The 22,161-nt window shown below is 36.8% G+C and overlaps 1 protein-coding gene across 4 annotated transcripts in view; it reads right to left on the bottom strand.

Moving 5' to 3' along the window:
• gria2b (glutamate receptor, ionotropic, AMPA 2b) overlaps positions 1-22,161 on the bottom strand; it is a 51,717-nt gene that overhangs the window by 28,702 nt on the left and 854 nt on the right. The gene's annotated exons all lie outside the window — the stretch shown is intronic.

The following is a 22,161-nucleotide window of genomic DNA, read 5'->3' as shown; positions in this document are numbered from 1 at the left end:
GACCATGAAGAACAAAAATTCTAATTTATGCTTCTTTCAACAGAGCAGTAAAGTTAGTGCAGTTACTAAAGTCGAACATTTGAATTCAGAATGGGTTAAAATATTTCCAAACGCAACTCTTTTACCTTGCTAACTAACTGATTTATTGATTTTTTTCTGGTGGGGTGAAATTCTACTACACTGATGTATAATTGTAAAAATAACGTAAAAAAAAAACAGACAAAGATACAACTGAGGAACAAAGCAATTGTCTCCCGAGTCTGTTCTTTTAAATTTCACAGGTTTTAACTTTGAGGTTAACTTTTCCCCGCCTGTAAACATGAGCAACGCTGGATTGGAGGTACAACAACATCGCCATTATTTCCACATCACCAAGCCATTGAGGTTATTCTGGAACGAGATTTTAAGATATTAGGTTGCTCTTGAGGTCGATGATTTTACTCCAGCCACAATTTCTCTGAATGTACAAACCTTTGGTGGGCTAATATGTTTAGAAGCAAGTTGATTGTTTTGTACACAACATGTGATCATATCAAACACAGATTTGCCCAACGATCAATTGGTCTTCACTGAATCAAAACTGAGGAGGCAAGGCTGTCATTCATTCCGAGTCAGCATTCAGCATTCATGTGCATCTAATAACTTTATCAATCTGTTAGCATAAGCGACTAAATGTTCACTAAAGTCATCAGAGACAAACTGCAGTGGTCCAATCACCTCCATCAGTAGGTGACATCCTTCCTAATCGTTTTAACAGATGACAGGGACCAGTAAGGTGGCCACAGAGAGATGGGACCTCATCAATCTCATTTCCCCTTTGTTTTAGTGAGAGATAACTGAACCTAAAGAGTCGTCTGTTAACTGTCACAGTCTAATCAGAGTATGATTTGGTATAAGTCAGAGAAGAGAAATAAAATGGCCCTCATAAGATAGGGTTAAATGCACATTTAAGAAGTCAAGTAAATCTATTCATACAGTGTATTGACTAATATCAAGGTGCTAATATGAAGGTTTTTTTCCAAGTTTCATCCAAACACATTTATATCCAACTGGTTATGTGGAAGAAACTTAACTAAACAATTGTCTAAAAATCTACAGTACTGTAAAAGTGGCATAGAGTACAACATATTATCACCATTGCTCCTCATTCTGTAACCCTTGTAATGCCTTTTTACTATATTATCCAACCAGAGCCAAGTTAGGATTACTGTTGTGGTTTATCATTCAGTATCTGTCATCATTCCTGGAGTCATTCTAAACTGTACTTGTAAGTGTATATTAAGAATGGGACTTTGAATCTTGGTCATCGCACAATCTAATTTTATATCTGCTAATATTTCAGGCGTTGGCTTAAAGAGTCTTTTGAGATTTCGATTTTACACACATGCTTTCTGCAAGTCAGCTGGACTTTCTGTTTATTTGATACCAACTTCCTTTGGCATTATAAACAATAATCAATCTGTTTTATATGATGATATTCTCATGAGATTGAGGCAGCTGTAGTTTTGAGAATCAGGTCCAATATCTGGTTCCAATAGCTGATCAGTTTAAGGGATCGTTTAAAAGTATGACATCTTCTTGAATTGGATTTTTTTTATTTGTCTTCTATGCATGATGTGTGACTATCATTTAGTCAGAGATAGTGTTACTTGTAGTTTTATCAAGAGGATATATTCTTATATTATCATTACTGAACTACATGCAAATTGTTCAGAATTAGTCAGTCCTAATGCATGTGCATAAATCGAGTGATACTTATACCTTTTATATTTCTGTTAACTTCTTATATTATTGCTTTGGATCACTTCAGACTGTGTTATATGATTTTAACAATACTTGTAATGTGTATAGGGGTTTTCTAAGAGTCACTTCCTAAAATATCTCTCTCTTTTGATCTTTATTCTCTATACTTATAAATGCTGTAATCAAATGTGTAGTTTTTATCTGTCTCAGTGTGACGATCTCAATTCTATCTTGGGACTTTCAGATTAAAAAAATAGCCTCTTGGATGACTCACTCATATTTACAGCAGTGTCTTTTTCTTTTTTATAATTTTCACTATCCCTGTTAAATAAATCAACAAAGACATCATTTTAAGAAATGTAAAATATTGAAATGCTGTTTACACTGGGATGCATCACTCAGTGGTAAGCTCTTTAAGGCGCTCCACAGCTTCTTCAAAGTAGGTTTATAGTTTTGATATTTTGGCAGATTTTGATTGGATTTGCACACACTTTGTCTCTGAAGAAAAAAACTAAACATTTTACCTCATGGCATCATAAAGCAGAATAAATATATCTTAGTGCTCCTCACTGCTCCCTCCTGAAAGCTATAAGAGTTGTAGAGCTTCTTTCAGGATGTGTCATATCTTTCCATTGTCATGTTTCTAAAGCTTTCTTTGATGACACTCCTGCTGGTGTGCTTGCTGACTTTGCCCGGGATTAAAACCCTGAGCTCATGCTTAGAGACTGGATATCCCCATGGCTGTGCTGGAGCTTATGCCAGAGCAAACAGTTTGACAACATGTTACTTTATTACCAAATATGGTAAAAACACACCCAGAAGCACTGCAATACCCATTTGTCTGTGCAGCAACTTTTCAGAGGATTTTGTTGGCTCTGCAGCGTGACTGTTGAAGAATAAAGATTGGGAAGCTTTTAATGGTCGAGACTTCCACGTGTTCTTCATCAATAATAAATTTGGAAATGTTTAATTAAGAAAGAAAAGCCAGCCACAAGCATCAACTCCCAGGAACAGCGAGGACTGAGAGAAAGCCATTAAGCCTTTGTCACATCTCACTGCTTTTCAGTGAAACAAGTAAGAACTGACTCATAGAAATCCCCCTCTAAATACAGAGGAGTAAAGTGACTGGATAAATCTTTTTTTCTGGTGTTGCCAAGGTCACCCTAATTAGGCACCACGAGTAACATGTTGAAACAAATCTTATTATTGCTCACTTCTGGGCCTGTTTGTCTCAACACAAAGCCAGTTTTTTCTTCTTTGTTTCTATGTATAAAGCTAAGATGAAAAAAAACGTTTCACTTTATCTGCAGAACTGTACAAGCAAGACAAATTGAATTGTAATCTCAACATTGCAATTACGGACAACGATGCATAATAATGTACAGGATGGTACGTTGGTTGGTCACCAAACTCAACTTAAAATTCTGAAATATTTCAGTATATGAGAACAGGGACAGGGAACAGGGAAAATTTATCCAGTTACTTTAGCGACGTTTCCTGTAGAACAAAGCCAAGCAAATAACAAAAGCGTGCTTTTTAAAAGTGTGCATTCAAGGATGACTCTTCAGGTGCACTGTCACTTTCTGAAATGAAATTTTTGGAAAGAAATTGACTTCTCATAAAATTCCTCATAAATCTCTTCTCATAAAGACAAAGTCCCTATGATGAAGGGGTGTTAACACATATAACGGTGAAGAGTTATCTTTTTCTTTCCAACCACCTCATATTGCACAGTAGCTTGGTACATGCTGCAATAAGAATTCTGCTGGAAGAATTACAAATTCTTTCTTTGTTGTTTTCTATTTATTCTAATATCACGTGTGACGAGAGCCTGATATTGTTTCTAAAATCCAAAGTGCAGCATCTTCTGATGCTCACATATGTGCTCAAAGTAGATCAACTGTTGTCGTCTTCAATGTATCCCATACATTCGATTTTCAGCAGTAATTTGATAGTGATTAATGGATTCATTTTGAAGGCACAGCAGATGCAGAGTGGCATTAAGCAGAGAACAGCCTGGATCATTTGCAGTGGTATTAGTTTAGTTTGTTTTGTTTTAAGTGGGGGTAAAAGTCTCCTTTTTTGTGACATCTCAAACACTGAGCTGTGTGTATTATTTCCACCACAGCTGTATCAGCTCTCATCAGACACTCCGTGGTCATCAAAAAGTTGTAATCACGTCATTATCAAAAGGATACTAAATTTGTTACAGTGGTGACTGGCACAACCCAAGGAGAAGGTGTACCCTGTGAAATATTTTTAGCCGTTCCAATTAGCTGACCTCATTTTCAGTATTATGACACTGAAGGCATCTCCACTCCACAGCCACTGTTTACATGAGTGCTCTATCACAGATCTAAGATTAAACTTGTTTAACTTAGCAGTGCAGAAAATAGCTGCAATCTAATATGATTTTTATTTGCGTTAAATTTCAGAGAGAATGAAAGCTGGTGTGTGGCTCTTTGTTGTCAATTTAGTCAGTTTGTTCATCCCAACTGATACTTCAAAACTTGGATGTGTGCACCAAAGTCTGGTTGTTATAGAATTATTGTGAATCCAAAACCAATTTAAGAGTAAACATGGATGCAGTATGTTCTAATTATCATGTAAAAAACAAAAAAAACATTCAAATCCAAGTAAAAGTTGGGACATTCATCCTTTTAATGAAGGATGAAGCAACAAAGGGATGTTTCCCTTTTAATTCAAAGCTGAGGAAACTATTTTCTTTTTCACAAAAGATCGACACCAGCATAGTGCATTAGCAAAATGATGAATCAGTGTATTAGACAAGCTCACATTCGCACACTCTATGTCACTGTGATGATGATCATTAACAGTCCAGTCACAGCAAATAGAACTGACTGTTACATATCACATCCCCTCTAATACTCTTGTTCTCACCAAAACAAAATGCCTCAAGACCTTATCGCTTTTATGTAAACCTGATCTGTCACCAGTTGGCATGGTAGCTTAAAGCCACCTACATTCCTGCTAAAAAGCACCCTGAGCTAATTTGTCTACATTATAATTGTCACACATGCAGGCTTTGACCTTGAATATACACAAAATAACTGAATGGATAGTTGTTTTTCTGTGCCTTCTAAAACAGCTGAGTGATTCTACCATCTTTATGTGAAAACTTGATTTTACAGAACTACAACAGATTTTTTTCAGGGGTCAAACCAAATTTGTTGTCTGTTTGTAAAAATAAAAATAAAGAAGAGAAACATGATAGCCTCAGGAAAGGCCCGATATAACTCACCAAGCTGGAACCTAAAACACTTATGGAAAGTTCAATCTTTTGTCAATAGAAGTATAGACAGTGATAAAAAGCTGTTGTGGTATGCATGTACATCTTTCACAGTTACAGAAGGCATTTATATCCAATTAAGCTTAGAAGGGATTCTGGTTTGATATAGTACAGAAACTATTAACTACACAGTTTAATGTAGTAACTGTAATGCCTTGTTTCCACGTGGGCTTAAATTTGTTTAATGTGCCTCCCAGTGTTCAGTATAGGGAAATGCAGTTATTCTTTAATTAATGACTGCTTTACTGCAGTAATAAGAGAGGATTTTTATAATTTTCCTGAACAAATTTTACAGAATATACACATGGAATTACTGCGATCGAATGACACACACAAAAAAAAAAAAAACAAGGACAATAGAACGTTAGGATGTTAAAAGATTAATAAATCTGCCAAAAGTCAGCATCTACAAATTGTGGAGCTATTTCAGAAGAATTTATTCAAGGTAAAATTGCAAAAACTCTGAATGTGCCATCATCTACGTCACATAATACCATATAATACCACTGAAAGACTCAAAGAATCTAGGGACATCTGCGCAAGGGTCACAGACCAAAATCAACACTGGATGCGTGTCATCTTTGGACCCTCAGGCAGCACTGGATCATAAACAGACATGATTATGTCATGGAAATCACTGCATGGGCTCAGGAACACCTCCAGAAATCCTTCTCTGTGAACACTGTTCACAGTGCCATCCACAAATGCAGGTTAAAGCTCTGTCATGCAAAGAAAAGGCTGTATATGAACATGATCCAGAATTGCTGCCATCTTCTCTGGGCCAAAAGTCAATTAAAATTAATTGAGGCAAAGTGAAATACTGTTCTGTGGTCAGACAAATCAAAATTTGAAATTCCTTTTTGAAATCATGTATGCCGCAACATCTAGACTAAATAGGAGCGGGATCATCTGGATTGTTACCAGCATTCAGTTTAAAAGCCTGAATCTCTGATTGTATGGGGAGCATTAGTGCTTGAGGAACTGAAAACTTCAGTCAATGCTGAAAGATGCCTACAGATTTTAGAACATCATTCGCTCCCATCTAGATTATGTCTTTGTCATGGAAGGCCTTGCATATTTCATCCATCCATCCAATTTCTATACCCACTTAATCCAATTTAGGGTTGCGGGCGGGCTTGCAACCTATCCCAGCTGTCATTGGGCGAGAGGCAGGATACACCCTGAAAAGGTCGCCAGTTTGACTCAAAAACTTTGAGCTCATGTTTCTTTCTTTCTCAATTAATACATGGACTACTCAGCTCACGGCTTACTCCCCAATGACATGACGTGCAAATGTTTTTTTGCGGTCAAAATCTAGGACTTTGTTTCACTGAGATGAAGACTGCAATACTTGTAAAAAGCTAAATTTTTACATATCTAAAGAATATGTTTTATAACTTCTGAAAGCTCTGTCTACAATTTCATCTGGTTTGATCCATTCTGTCTGCAGTTGCCAAGGTAACATTTTCAGAAAAGGTCTCTCTCCACACAGTAGAAAATATGTACCTATAGCACATCATTTCAGATACCACAGAACAGAGGCTTTAAATATCCCTTTTTCTGAAAGCAAATTATATCAGCCAATTTGGATTTGATTGCTGCTACACTATCTACTAATCATTCTTCAAATCTTCAATGTAGATATGTAATATATCACATATAACTAAACAAAGTTTGCCACTGGTGACAGGGCTATACACAGCACAGCACTGCAGGCTGTTGCCTGGGCGACAGCTCTCAGTCATCCTTTTGAGTGGCCGATCGGACTGGGAAGCGTTTTTGTCTCCCTATGAGAAGCTCTTCCGGCAGCTGGTCTATAGAAGAACAGTGCAGTTCAGTTCTTATCAACTTCTGACCCCCTTTTCCTCGCATCCCTCATTCACTTTCTCCCTTTCTCCCTCACGGTTTTGTTCACTGACCTGTTTCCTCAAGGCTTTCTGATGATGGTGGATGTAGGTTTTGCAAGAACTGAGATCGATGAATGCCCCCATACTGAGGGCTCACTGTGTTATCATTTTACATCACCCCCAATGTTGCTATAGCCTTTGTGTCACTCTGAGCACTTCTCTGAAGGCTTTAGCTTTATGTGAAGGCAGTGGGTGAAGAACATCTATGTATGGAGCCTCAAAATTGCCTGAATTGCTTGTCAGTGTCAGCTATTGACAAAGTAGGTCTGCTAAATATTTGAAAGTCATTAAATCTGGTCACAATTTGTGATTTTATTTCTTGAGTTTTAGTGTAATGTCTTTCAGAGGGAGTTTTTTTTTCTTGTCGACACCACATTTGTGACTAAACCCAAATAGGTGGACTTTAATGTCTAAACCTGACTAAACAGAAGTCTCAAACTAACATTAAGTGCTAAAAGTTATGAGTCTGAAGGGAAACAACTAAGTCACGTGAATATTTTGACTTACAAAAGCTGACTTTTTTTTCTTTTGCAACAGTTTCACAAAGCTGATGGAGATCAGTGTGGGTGATAAAAGTTATTTTGGATGCTGTTAATTTGCAATTAGAAAACATCCACAATCAATAGTTAAAATTTTAACATCATTTTCAGTCTAGGCCCAACAAAAAATTGTGTCTGTTACATTTTGGTAAATATCTGAAATATTGCAATCCTGGGTTGTAAATTGTGAGGTGGCAAAATATGAATATCTTGTTAAACATGGAGGTCACCAGATTGGCACTTTCCTTAAATCTTCCAGTATCTAACATGTAGCAAGATTGGCAAGTAGTTGTGATGTACATAGCAAGATAGGGAGAGTGAGTCATCACATAGGTAGATGTACAATAGCAAGATGCTGAGCTTGAACATCACCATGTTGATACATGCATGAGGGCATTGAATGTTCAATGTCCAATTACATTTGGAGACATGAGCTGCAACACAGCTACAAAACTGTAATTTACAGTGAGCCTCACAACTAAAAACACACATATAAAAGAGATGGTTTTGTAGACCATCATTTAAAATAAATATCTGAAACCATGTACTGTTTTCGCATCTCTCTGTAAAAGCTCATTTGTTCTTTGTTCATAATTATCTTGTAAAAAATATTTCAAAATATTTCTGACCTTGACATCACTCATCACACATCTACCTATGTGATGACTCACTCCCTTTGTCCTACATCTCTCATCTAAATAAAGAACAGTACTGTGTTGTCTGTGCAGGCACACCAATCCATCTCAGTGGGCTAAGCTCAATACAGAATGTTTCATCCACAATAGTTCAGCTCAAAACAAGCCCATCATGCATCACACACGATGATTTTGTTACCATTTCATTTGCCTCTTGTTATAAAACATATCCTATGTCCACTGACCTTTGGAAATACCAAAGCAGACTTTGAAACTGCTGTTCTACGTTCTAATGGTCTTGGAAGCTACCAGAGTAAAATTAGTTACATCTACAAAAACAGAGGATCTGAAGGAGCAGCTGCCATGGGAACCAGTAACTCTGTGTTTGCAGAAGATAAGCAAGAATAAACTAAGACTACAGCAAAGCAAAGAGGCAGGTGTATGATACTAGGTTTGGTTTCACTCACTTTAGGTGTTCAGCTCTTTATCATCAACTGTCTTACTTGCACAGCTATCTATTTTCCTCTAAATCACCATTTTATGAAATTTACAGGACTTCAACTCTAGTCAAGTCTATAGGCAAAGACCAATGGCAGTGATTGGGGAATTCGAAAACAGAACACATGACTCTTCCTATCAAACTCAAAAATTCTCTTGGCCATTACTTTGTATTAGGCTGATATTGGCTCTATGTTATGTCTTACTATCATATATTTAAAAAAAAAAGAAAAAGTATACAAAGAAAAAACATACAGAGACATGGACAGAGATAACAAAATTCATTAAGAATTAAATTGTTTTTAATATTGGGTAAAAGTAAAAGTAAGTGAGGAAGGGTTGAAAACATTCTACTATTCGTCACTCTCACTGCAAAAAAAAATAAAAATAAAAAAATATATAAATATCATCATAAACTTACTAATGTTAAAAAAAATCCTTTCAATAACAGAAATATAGTTTCTGTTGACTAATTTCAGGCAGATTTTCTTTTAAAGGTACGTTATACTCCAGAAACTTTCTATATTTCCTGCTGGTTGTTTAATTTTTGATGCATCTGTCTTCCTGCCTTAGCTTGAAAGCCTGCAAAGATTGCAGAGATGTCTTACGAGCTGTTAAAACACTTTTACGAAATGTTAGAGCTGAAGAACTATTCACATGCATCTAATGTAATTCAAAGTAAAACTATGCTATGTTACAATATCATATTGTGGTCAAATTAAGGGTATCACAGCAAAAGTACAAATGTATGGATTTGAAAAAAATGAAATAATGAGAGACGCTTTATTCGCCATTTACAGATTAAACCAGGTTACAACCAGCATCACAGAGTTTTGACAATATGTCTATGTCAGAGTTAGCGATAGATGGGATCCCAACTTCAAGAAAAAGCAAACTAAAGTGGTGACCCTCCAGAAGCCTTGGATTTCAACAATAATTGGAGCAATACAAAGTCAGATTGACATTTCAGATCATTTTTTATTTTTTTTTACACAGCATATCACGTCTTGCTCACTTTGAAAGATTCTCGTGCAAATTTGACCATTTTTGACAATCTGTCCAACATGCTGCTCTGTTGTGCAGACACAAACAACATAGCTAGTTGTGCTGACACGACATTGGACTGTGATATACTGATATTTGCTAAGAGCTAATCTGTTTGCATGGCTGGAAAAAAAATAGGTTTCATGTAAACTCTGGCAGTGCATTAAGGTATCAGACATAAAACGTTCATGCAGAAGAAACTGAAGATTATGGTTTTATTCACCAGCTCTCTTGACTCATGCCTCCATTTATCAAACAAGTGACAATAAACTGGGTCAAGAATCTAAACTCCAAAGATATAACACAAATCTGAAAATCCCTTTGCATGTCAATCTTAAATCCTGTTATTTAGGGTAAGGTAAGAACTTGAATATCTTTTGTCAGATGTAACGCTTTTACTATGTTTTACTTCTGTGAAATGATCATACACAAAATCAGATACATTTTTCAGCAAACCCCCTTTCTCAGTGTTTCTACTGTTGTTTTATCACTCCAGGGGGAGAGGGAGTGCCAACAGAATTGAGTTGAGTTTTTATTTGTATGATTAAATTCTTTTTTTTCTTTCTTTTTTTTGTAGGACTCAACTGTCACAACAAATGACCCCACACGTATAGCATCCAAAACTCAGAGTCTACCTGTACACGAGTTACCTAATTTCCCTCCATTCATTTTAGTCTCACATAGTTGAAGTTTAAGTGTCAGCAGCAGATGGGAAAAGTCCGGAGCTTCCTCTTGCTCACTGTACCACTTCCCTCCCTGCCACCTGAGTTTGAATACGACTGAATATATCCATCCTGAGTGTGTATGCATGCTTCTGTTTGTTTGTCCTCAGACACCTGTCCAACACAGTGACCCCCCTGCCAGGGGACGTGGGTGCCGGCCAGGCTTTTGTTGACTCAGCTTCTGGCTGAAATCCTATCTCTCTTTGCCTCATCATGTTTTCCTCTTATTTGTTTTTTATTATCTGCCTCTCGTTCTCGTTGCATACTCGGATGCTGCTGTAGTCAATCTCTGAGTCGGTTTTACTGTTAAGAATTTGACCTTATCCTTCATGAGTAATTTGCAGTGTAAGCTTAATTTAGACAACGTTTCCCAATCATTGCCAGAATATTTTTTTCACTAAAAGCATTACACCATACATTACACTAATTTATCTAAAACTGAGAAAAAACTGTTGTCCGTGAGTAATCTTTACATTGAAACTATTTTACTAATTTCAAAAGCCACAAATATTGAAAACATCTTTCTGATATCGGATATGTGTGGCTGACAGCTGAGCTTGCAGGAGTAGGATTATGCCATGCAAACATATTTTGTTGGTAACTAAAACTTACAAGTCAGAGGAAAAAAACATAAATGCTTCATTAATCTTGCCATCAAAAAAGAACATAGCATCTGACATTCATTCTGGATTTAGCAAGAAAGCTAATGTAGACAATCATTTATTTCATTTCCATTATTCAGATTAATGCATGGGCAGGGTTTGTATTAATGAGATCTGTGCCATTTTGCTTTTAAACCTATAGACCTGTTAATAGCTAGTGGGGGTGCCACATCAGCCACTTTCATTGCTTTCTTGCTCATTCTGTCTGTTTTATAAGGACTTGTACAATTTGTATATGTTTTCTTCTCTTTTCACCTCCGAGCTTAGGAGCAATGTAATAAAACCAAGATTAAACAGAATAAACTAAGAAAAAACAGGAGAACACAAAAACAGCCACAGAGAAAAAGACTTCATGGTGTAAAAACAACAAAAAAACGGGGAGAAAAAAAGAAAAAAAAATCCCCCTTTTATAGACAGTTTTATAAAGAGAAAACTATCCTCTGTACAACAATCCCAGAACTCTTTTTACTGTCTATCTGAAAGGTGCATCAAAGAAACCGCCCACAGACTGTGGCCTTACAGGGGTTCACAAGTGAAATATATGAGCTTTCTTTAGTGGAGGCAAACATCATCAGAGCAAGGCAGCAGGGGAGCAGTCCAGGTACAACCCTAAAAACCATCTTGTAGTTCACTCATGAACACTCAAAACTCCAGTCACTATTTTCTGTCTTACAGCCACAACACAACACATCATTTGATATTGACTTACTAGCCAATTTACTCCATTAAACTGAAGTTAAAGTCATACAACAAAGTGGGTTGAATCACTAAATTTGCAACAGTAGCATATATGCTTTAATGATCTCCGACTTAATGCAAATATACATTGTAGAAAACACAGAAACAGTGGTTGAGACAAAAAGATCAGAATCCAAAGCCACAAAGCCTGCATGTTGTAGTGTGGCTGCTAGAAATGCTTCAACTTTTTCCATTCAGATCCATACCAGACAATTTATTTTAAACTGTTCAAAATTGGAGAGGGAGACAAGGCTGATTACAAAAAGTCTAGCATGGGTAGTGTGACATCAGTTTCACTGTTTGCACCATGTGAAGCATTTACAAAGTCTGTATGTTTGTAAGAAAAAGTAACTGATGAGCCAACAGCTGCTGAGATTCGCTGGCAATAGTCCAGATGAGTCTTTCTGTTAAAGCGGACCATCAGGGAAGAAATTGTTACAAGAGAACAATGCCGCTGTCTGCAAAGCAGACTGTGCTTAACAGGACTGCTGACAGCATAGAGAAATAGTTGTAAATGAATCAAAGCTCTAAATGAATGAGACAAAGTGAGCTCCAAAGAAAAAGTGTCAAACAAGAGAGAATTACAACCACTGGCACTCAATAAAGGTTTATTAGTGTTTTGGGGGGAATAACAAAGATGTTTTTCTTTCAAAGAATCTTTAGACCAAGCAAGTAAGTAAACTCCAGAGTCAGATAGATCTGCACTGAATAATAAATAATGATAATATTCTGTATGTGCAAATATAAAACACATGTAAGCATTTTGTGTAAAGGGGTGACACCATCACAAAAAAAAGCCCTCAGATTTTCTTTCTCCTGATCGCATTCACCTTCAACCTACATCATTCTGCCCTTTGTAAAGGACACAAGACGCCTAAAGAAACTCTTTAGATTTTGTTCAGTGAGATATAACATTACAACATCAGAAAACACATGGACCTCATCTGCTCTTTTATCACACAAAAATACTTCTTCTTCTGACGTGTCTTTTCTTCATCATTTCTTTATTCTCCCCTTTGTCACTCCACCTTTTCTTTCTATATACACACACATCTACGCCACATACTCAAACATACATCATAAAATCCTAATATATTTGACAAGAACACCCTGTAAGACAAGACAAGGCAACTGGATCAAACCTTAATCACCACAATGACGGGAAGGACAGATTCTCCTCTGTACATACTAATGAGCATTCTTCCTCAGCAGAAAAGGTTATTCACTGCATAAATGAAAATTCAAGCCATTCTCAGTGAATCGATCTTCAAGATGACAGCAAAATCATTTCAATGTCAGATTCATATACAGCAGCCTCCCCAGCTGTTGAGCACATGTTTTGTTTCGTTTTCTTTAAACATGCTAACACCTAACCAACTTTCCTACGAGTATTTAGACAAACATTCAGACTCAGAAGTTGTCTTAATTTTCTGAAAATTCCAACTGATCCAAAATCTGCAGCCAGAGTCCTGATGAGAACTAGCAGGAGAGATCACATTTCTCCAGTTTTAGCTTCTCTTCATTGGCTCCCTCTCAAATTCAGAATAGAATTTTAAATTCTTCTCCTTAAATATAAAGCTCTTCATGACCAAACTCCATCATACCTTAAAGATCTCTCAGTGCAATATTTTCCAAACAGAGCATTTCGCTCCCAAACTGCAGGTTTACTTGTGGTTCCCAGAGTGTCTAAAAGTAGAATGGGAGGTAGAGCCTTCAGTTATCAGGCACGTCTCTTGTGGAACCAGCTGCCAGTTTACATCCAGGAAGCAGACACCCTCTCTACCTTTAAGATTAGGCTTAAAACTTTCCTTTTTGACAAAGCTTATAGTTAGGGGTGGCTCAGGTGACCCTGAAAAATCTTGTAGTTTTGCTGCTACAGGCCTCGACTGCTGGGATACCTCCCATGATATACCTTTCCTCACTCTGTTCTCTTTTGTTCTCTATGTACATGTTAAATTATTGTTGTCATTAACCTGAGTTTCTCTTTTTCAACGAGTATTCCTGGTCTGGCGTTATGGTGGTCCCCTCTTTCCTGTCCTCTCAAACCCCAGCTGGTCGAGGCAGATCGAACAGAAGTTTCGGTGCAATCTGTTGGTTTCCTTAGCTAAGCTACTTCTTTTTAAATTGGCTTTGTGTGTATGAATTGGACTAACTTGTACTATAATTAATTGGATTTGATTGGATTATGATTGTATTACAATGAATTGGATTCTGGATTCTGGCTTAAAATGGATTGTATCTTTAAAGTCCCTTGAGATGACATTTGTTGTAATTTGGCGCTATATGAATAGAATTGAACTGAGCTGAAGCCTAAATAGCATTAATGTGTTAGATATAAGCCTTTGATATGTATTGCATTGTGTCTTGGAATTTCCCTGAAATACACTGAGAGAGGACTCATGTACCAAAGCTTTACAGATAAAAAAGCAAAATCATGCTCTTCATCATAATGATCAGTGATCAACATTAAATGGCAGAGATGGCTAATCTATAATCATTCAATCTACCAGGCACCTACACACCTGTCTCTGATGGTATATTTAGCCTTACATCATGGTGATAGTGACTATTTGAAGCCTAACAAGATTAATAATAAAACAGTAAGTTAGTGGCATTGTCACTGTACATACTTTTAAGGCTTGATAACAGGCTGCAGAGGACCGAGTACGTTTTTATTTTTCAGATACGGGTGGGGACATCTAGATAGAGGTTGAAGGATAAAGTCTTTGTTGTATCTTTCTATGATAAGGATCTGGGCTTTGTGGAGGCAATCTCTTAATATTTGTCTTTTATGGCACTGGTGCTGAGATAGAGCATTTGTGTTATGGGCAAATAACTTAATATATGAATGGATGAAAGAGTTAATAAAAACCCATTTTCCAAGACTGAAAGCAGGGTATTTATTCTGAAGCTTGTTTTTTGTGCTGTATGCTTGCTCAGCTAATGGCTGACACCCTCGACCTAGAGAAAAAAGCCTCATAGGTGAGTTTGTAGCCTCTTTGGTGACATCCCTCTCTTATTCAGTGTTGGAAAGGAAACATCTAAATAGGTATAAATAAATCCCTATATCTTGTAATCAGATAACAGTTTTCACCTCATTTAGTTTCAATAACAGCACAACAGGAGTAAAAGATCTAAATTCTGTGTACTGTAATGATGAAAAACAGATACCCATGACATGTGAAAAAGTGAAAAAAGACCTTACAACAAATCAAACAGAAAATAGAGAAATAAATAAAGAGGGAATTAAGATATTTGTTTTACCTTGTAGAATAATTACAGCATAAAATCAGAAACTGTTGGGATGGGATAAAAAAAAAAGTGCTTATACTTTAATTTCATAACAGACTAAAGGAACCCAATATATTTAATGTTTTGTCTTGTCTAATCCATTACATTTATAAATTTACATCTATTTTTGCAACACAAGTCTGCAACGAATTCCAAGAAAGTTGTGAACGTTGTAAAGTTTTTATCACTTTGCAATGATGCCGTTCTTACTAACAACATTTAGAGGATGTTCTTTCATCCTTTCACATAATATCAGGCCATCTTATTTTGTCTTAAGGTGTACAACAGTATGCAGTTGTTGTCTTAGTCTTTTTTTTCTTTAAAATTGTCATACATTCTCTATGAGAGACAGGTCAAAACTTTAGGAAGGCGAGTCCATTACCTGTAGCCTACCTTCTTCTTCAAAAGCCATGGCCTTGTATCATGAGCAGAATGCGGTTTTGCATTGATTTGTTGAAAAATATTTGGGTGTTCCCAGAAAATATATCATCTTGAAAGATGAAAGAATCTCTCACAGATCCTGCTTTTATACCAAATCATGATTACAATTTCCTGTTGACATCAGCAGTTTGAAATGTATTTATGTATTTATTTAGTTTAGTTTCCCCTTTGTTTTGGAATGTATTGCAGGCATGGAATGGAAAAATGAATGTTCATTCATAAAAATAAGCTAAACATTAAATATCTCGGAAAACCAACGCAACTTTAGCTTCATGTCTTCCGTCTCTCAGATTAGATAAATCCTCATCTGAAGGCCCGCTGACTTTAACTGTAGTTTGTGTACAGAAGAGATTTTGACATGTGCTAGTCACTATCACTGGAGGACATAAAACTTATCTCCCTTCCCAACTTGGGCCAAAAGTGCATTTGAGCACTATGAAAACCAAAACATTGGATGCCAACTGAGACGTTTGAATATCACTTTATCTCAGGCAGGCATTTTTTGAAGGACATAACGATAAGGGCTTGGTTGGGGGCTTGTATTCAGGGCAGGCTAAGATCCACAGAGGGTTTTTAGCCTCATTCTTTGACCGGCCAGCTGCCAGGCCTATTTAATATCTCACAGTTCTCTGTGAAACGGCGTAGATGCACTTAATTAAGTGTGAACAATAAATTGGCTATAACCAATTCTCTGCATGGCATATATGGTGGGTCTCAGCTTTTGATCATGCAGCGAGGTCTCGGAAAGCGTGCATCCATGAAAAAACTATGTGCACTTAGATGCATGAAATTACAGCATGACGTGATTCAGCCATGACAAACAAGAACTTTGAAGTGTTAAATCGGCAGCCAGCTGTCAGTGACCTCAAACTCCTCTATTGGTCTCAGAGGAGGAAGCTTTGTTTGCTGTGAGAGAGGTGAGTGTCAGAAATAAAAGACAGCGGTATACTATAGAACACGTACAAAACACAGCCATGGGTACTGTATACTGTAAATACTTGCACTATGGATTAAAGCCATCATAGGGAGGTACCTCATCAAGTTCAGAATTAAAGTAAAGTTATTTACAAAAGCCTGAGTTAAATGATCAAATCTGCTCGCTTGATAAGAAACTTCTCCTAGACTATTTGTTGTACCTTACCTAAGCTTCTGTGCTTCTGAAAGCTGGATTGTTTAGTCTGTTCTTGCAGATGAGTCTTCTAAGACTTGTAACTGGATTGTGCTGACCTGAAGGTGAGGGCTTAACATTAACTTTGAAGCAGTAAAAAAGTAAAAATGGCAATCTAAGTCTTTCTTAGTTTCACAGAAGAATTTGTATTATTAAATAAGCACTACATCTGTTGTACACAATTTCATGATTATGACTACCACAAATAACTTCAGTAATGTAGTTTTTTTTACTTTTACTAATGAAAATAAGCCTTCAGTGTCAATACTCATGCCACTGATTTAATATTGATTTGATCAAACCAGATGAAATGCAGCCTCACAAGAAAACCTACATTTGTCCACATGTCCAAAATGCAATAATGTCACAATAAAGGTGCAAAAATTCTGAAATGGAAACGGCTTTTCAGAGCCTGCAGATTTGTACTGGAAAAGAAACTGAGTAAGTATCCAAATATATCTGAGCCTAACCATGTAATTTTTCAATGCTTAATCTTAACCAAAATTTCAAAGGGGGTAATTGAAAAGCTGTTGGACATTTTTGGGTTGGATGAGATTCAAACTTGTATGATAGTTTGTGGTGTGACAGTTTCATTTACTGCTAAATGTAAGCATGTCATAATTTGTAAATTTAAAAAAAATACAACAATTCTATTGAACAGAAAATGTAGCAATTTCACAATTATTGAGCCTCTGTTGTTAAATTGCTATGTTTTGTGCTGTGAACCAATGTAGCTATTTTACTTTCTTGTGCAAGACTTTGTTGCCAAATCTATGGATTGAGCCTTTAATTTTCATTGGACTTTCATGGCTAACATTTGCTGGAAACTACTTTAACTGTGCAGATGTAACATTACTCCAAGTGAGGCTGTATTTGATAAGATTTACTGTGAAAAATAGTGATACATCATCTTTTCTCAATACAGTGCCCAGGGATATCCAACATCGTCATCTTATGCTCACTGTAAAATTAACTACTCAATAACTGATAGAAAGTGTGCAAAACCTCAGAGAGAAGCCAGAAGCAATAATTGCAATCAGTGTGTTAAGAAACAATTTAGAGCTTGCAGATTTTAGATTGTACAGACTTTTTAAATTGAATTCAGGTCATTTCATCCCTTAAAACCCTCATGAATGGGTTTAAACTTGATCTAGTTAATAATACAGGCTAATAATAAATTAATTAAACAACTAAATGGCTCATACGAGTTTTTGATTTTAGTGTTATGTTCCTACCTTGCGATCAATTTGCATCCATTTTGGACAAAATATTTTAGGAGCTTGCCCTGTTACCCAGAATGGATTTCACTAATGATTCGCAGTAGTTGTTCATGTAGTGTGTCTAATTAGGAAAAAGAGACTGTGAAGAGAGAACGATGCTGTGATGTGTGACTCATCTGTTTAGGTTAGAAAAAACTGCCAAAGATGGTGTGACATTTTGCGCTGTCAGTGACAAACTGTAGCTGCACTGCATGCTTAAAACTGATAATAAGATATTCCCCAAAGGTTAAGGCATTCAAATTTAACTTTGGAAAATATCCTAGGTGCGATCAGTTTATATGATTTGAATAATAATTTGAGAACAAGGGATGTAAAAACTAGAAAGCCATTATATTGTAAAGCAGTTTTTATGACATGTCGAGCCCAGCACTGCTTTGTGGATTCAAGATCCCCTGAAGCAACAGTATTTGACTGGCACCAAACCCTGAAATTTTACTATTGATCACATAATCAGCTGAAATATATGATTTCATTAAAACTATATTCTATTACCTCTCAGTGCATTGTATCTAGTAATGTTTTTCCCAAAAGTCCTTATATCTATATAGCCTAATATGTCATGTGCAGCATATTAACAACATACATGGACGTTCTCTAAAGTAGTTTCCCCAGAAGATGGCAGAAGGTATTGCACATCTCACAACTAAACCATATAGGATATTTCTTACTTCCTAAAATACTAAAATGAGCATTCCCATATAAGAGCATATGTCATTCTTAAGTGGTTTGTTTAAAAAGTCATAAAGGACTCTTAAAGAGAAATGGCAGGAGCAGATGGTGGGACTAAGCTCAGCATTTTAAACCACGGGATTCTAGTTTGGGACCAAGATCTCTTTTCCTGGGACATCCAAGCAATAACACAACACCACCTTACTGAGATGTTTTTGTCACTTCCTGCTTTAGTTTTTGATTTACGTTACATAGTTAAGACTAGAAAAATCGTTAGAATTTTGACAGCATACGTTTAGTTGCTCACTGGAGGTAACGTAGTTATTCCCTGAATGCAGAAACAGATTGTGGGGTTGTTTTTTTAGGAAGAGGAGAATCTTGTTCATCTCCTTTCAACAATATATAGCAGATACAAAATGCAATTAACGCTACTTGCCACATTAACCCAATCACACACACACATACAGCACGTCTTAGCCTATGCATAACGTGCTTCCTACTCATTCATACACCGATGGATGCATCGGTAGGCAACATGGGGTTCAGTGTTTTGCCCAAGGACGCTTTGATATGTGGCCCGGGTTGCCGGAGTTGAACCACCGACCTTACGATTGGTGGGCGACTGCTCTTCCTCCTGAGCTTCAGTATAGTTTTCTAATTAGATATCTTACTACAAGCATGAGAACTTTCAAGGGACTCATTTTCTTTAAAAAATAAATAAATAAAAGATTGAGACAGCCATTTGAGGCTAAAGAATTAAAAGGAATGCTGAACCACAAGTCACAGGCTAATTTCATCAAGATTTACAGGAATCAAAGGAAAAACTTTCTCAAACTTTCTGCTTCAACAAGCAACTGTGTCCAATGTAAAACGCTACAGAAGACATAAGCACAGTTGAAAGACTGTCAAAGTTGAAAAACACAAGATTAAAAAATTACCATGGCCTGAGAAATTCAACACCACCATAAACACATGTCGGATTTATATTGTATTTACCTTGGTGTAAAGCACGTATACTTGTTCTTTTTACAGTGATGAAGAGTTTAGGTTGTGTTGGTGATTTGGCGAGTTTCAGATGTGGTTTTTAATCCAGGAGCTTTGAACAAGACTCCTAAATTTATAGCTTTAAGGAGAGAGCACCGACATCACTTCGCACACACATACATGAGCATGGTCCCGATGACTCCCCTGGTTATTGCAGCAGATGCAGGCCTGCCCAGATGAGCTGTTATTGATGGAGGAATGTGTCATCCTCCCTCCTACTGTCTCTGACACACTGCGTTGATTAAGTATGCTGCTACACAGACCGAGTGCAACCAGAGAGATATATATATATGTAGCAAGTCCTATTCCTTGCAAGGAAATAAAGGACTATACTTAGGATAAAATTATTTAAAAGATGATATAAGTTGGAAATTTCACACAAGAAAGAAAAAGCTAAATAAAGGAGCTGTGCTGAAGTTTTGTATCCTTATTAATCACTAAACAATATCTACTTACCTATTTTGGAAAAAAAAATGTGTGAATGTAAACCTGTCTATGAGTTCAAATACTAACCTATAAACATATCTATTTTAGTTTAGCATTTTTCTTCATTTCCATCTCATCATTAAAAACCAGAGCGTTCTTTTCCCCATAAACTGGAAGTGTGTGATTACTCAACAGAAAGCTTCACAGAACATGTAACATGAGTGTTTTAGCTTTCAGTGCTGCTCGACAGCCTCAGTATTTCTCCTTTTATTCTCCCCTGAATATTGTTTCATGGGGGCATTTTCACAAAAAATAAAGTGGTGGTGTTAATGTGCTGTAATTTCAGACGGAGGAGGATTGTGAAAGAGACTGCCATCTCCTGGCTTTTGCACCCCCATCAACCACTTCAACTCATCCCAGTCCATCTCACCCACCCCTCCTCCCTTCTAACTCCCACTCAAGAAGTCAATTAGGAGGAAGACAGAGTTCAGAAACACACACCAAGTGTATGCATAAAGGATGATAGATACAAAAGTCCATTTCTAGTAGCAGTTGTGCTATGAACTGAAGGGACCTTAAATGCTTAGAACCTCAAGAAGCCTAAGTTGAGATAAATCATCAACTGAGAATTACTCCAGTCTTCATCAAAAATAACAATCAGCTAAGTGTTTGCATGCAACTTTCATCTATTTGGAATCTAATGTTTATGTAGCCCAGTACAGATTAACACACATACTTGTATAAACAATCAAACTTTAAAAATCTGCACACAACAGTTTGACCTCCGTACGAACTATACCCTTTAACGGCTGATTGGAGGTGCATATCGAGGGGATAGGCTAATGTCATTTTTGTGTGTGGCTATCCCAGAGTGATGATAAAAATCCCTAACTCTTAGCGGACAGATCTTTTGTTCAGTGGGGTGTGCAATTCTGTCGTGTTCTCGTTACAAACGGGGAACAATAATAATTTGAACATCGACTTGACTCCTTAATCTGCCAGATGCAAAGTGAGTCTCCAAGCAGGAAGCTTTTATATGGTAATGAAATCGATTGGACCAATGCGCGCACCAATCAGAAGCGTTTGATTTATGTTTAAGGGACTGTTGAGAGCACCAGTCGCTTGGCAACCACCTAATGAATGTACGAAATATAGCGACCTTAGAACCTATATTTGCTGCTGCTGTTTAAAAGAGATCCCCACTGAAGCTGGGTTTATTTTAAGGAAGAAATGCATGATTCAAATCTGTTTTCACTGAAACTTAGTTTGCATGAGCTATCTAATAAAAATACGGTGTAAAGCAGGTGATGTTGCATTTTCGTTTTATTTGAGTGTAATTATTTGAAATGGTCAAAAGTATTATCACATAGGCTATGTGCTTTTTAACGAAGTTGGCAATCATCTTAACCAATAGCTGTTAGTTAATCATGTCATATCAGTCTTCATTACCGATGCAACCACGTCGCCAAAGCACTATGCGTGGCGCTCTATATATCTCGGTGTGTAGGCTGTCCTATAGGAGCCAACCATGAACCAACACAGCTCCTTCTTGTCTAAGAAAAGGCGTCACATCGGCATAAACAGGGTGTCAGTTTCAACAAGTCTGAGTTTATTAGTCGAAACATAAACGATGAAATGAAAAAGTGACGAGAAAGGCTGCACGCATCCGTTTTCAGTGTAGTTTTTTTCTTTCTTCTATTGCTACAAACAACATGATTCAGGGTGGCTACATTGGTGCGAAAAAAAACCAGCATTCGATTCAAAAGCAGAATGTTTCTCAGCGCAATATCTTCCTAATAGTTTAGAAAATCACTTTGTTTAAACGAAAAGGGTGACAAAACTCTTATATAACCAACATTTTTCCATTATAATGTTTTTGATGGCGGAATCTGAAGGAATGAAAATAGGATGAATGTGACTGTTACTGTGGAAACCAACTTTCTCCTGGCTATTCGACGCTCGTTCATGCTCAAATACCCAGCTCACGGTTTCGATGTGTTTGCAAACAGATATCTAGATTCAACAGTTTAAACAGTTTTCATCA

Source organism: Odontesthes bonariensis, chromosome 13, assembly GCF_027942865.1.
Source record: "Odontesthes bonariensis isolate fOdoBon6 chromosome 13, fOdoBon6.hap1, whole genome shotgun sequence".
NCBI classification, from domain to species: Eukaryota; Metazoa; Chordata; class Actinopteri; order Atheriniformes; family Atherinopsidae; genus Odontesthes; species Odontesthes bonariensis.
Note: the sequence above shows the minus strand (reverse complement) of the source record. Positions and strands in the feature narration are given on the sequence as shown.